The sequence below is a fragment of the Pteropus alecto genome, unplaced genomic scaffold (assembly GCF_000325575.1).
Source record: "Pteropus alecto unplaced genomic scaffold, ASM32557v1 scaffold143, whole genome shotgun sequence".
Lineage (NCBI taxonomy): Eukaryota > Metazoa > Chordata > Mammalia > Chiroptera > Pteropodidae > Pteropus > Pteropus alecto.
Window position 1 is genome coordinate 2755717 of NW_006434828.1, and position 397 is coordinate 2756113.

General features: G+C 67.0%; 1 protein-coding gene across 5 annotated transcripts in view; it reads left to right on the forward strand.

Moving 5' to 3' along the window:
* The window catches only part of SCLY (selenocysteine lyase), a 43878-nt gene that overhangs the window by 21440 nt on the left and 22041 nt on the right, over positions 1–397 (forward strand). The gene's annotated exons all lie outside the window — the stretch shown is intronic.

Here is a 397-nt window from a genome sequence, read left to right on the forward strand (position 1 = left end):
CGACCCCCATCCTTTATTGACAGCTGCTCGTCTCCCGTTCCCCACACAGCGTCCAGAACGATGGGGAAACGTGCGCATCAGCCGCCCCGCCCGTCCTCAGACTCTGGGGCGAGTGCCCTGCTGCCCTTAGCTCAGGGCCCGTTGCCACCAGGGCCTCCAGGGCCCAGTCCCCTCCCTCTGTCCCAGGAGCGCCCTCACCCTTCCCTCCGCCATGACGTTGGTGGCCGCGTGCCACCTCCACGCCCCCGCCACCCCGTAACGGTGGCCTGCAGAGCGGTCCCCCTCCGCTCGTGTGTCCTCTGTCTCTGAAGGGACAGGATGTGCCTCGAGGGCTGGGGTTCTTTTTGGTCTTAGCATGCTGTGGCGTCTCGTGCCTGGCGGTGTCGGGACGGGTCTA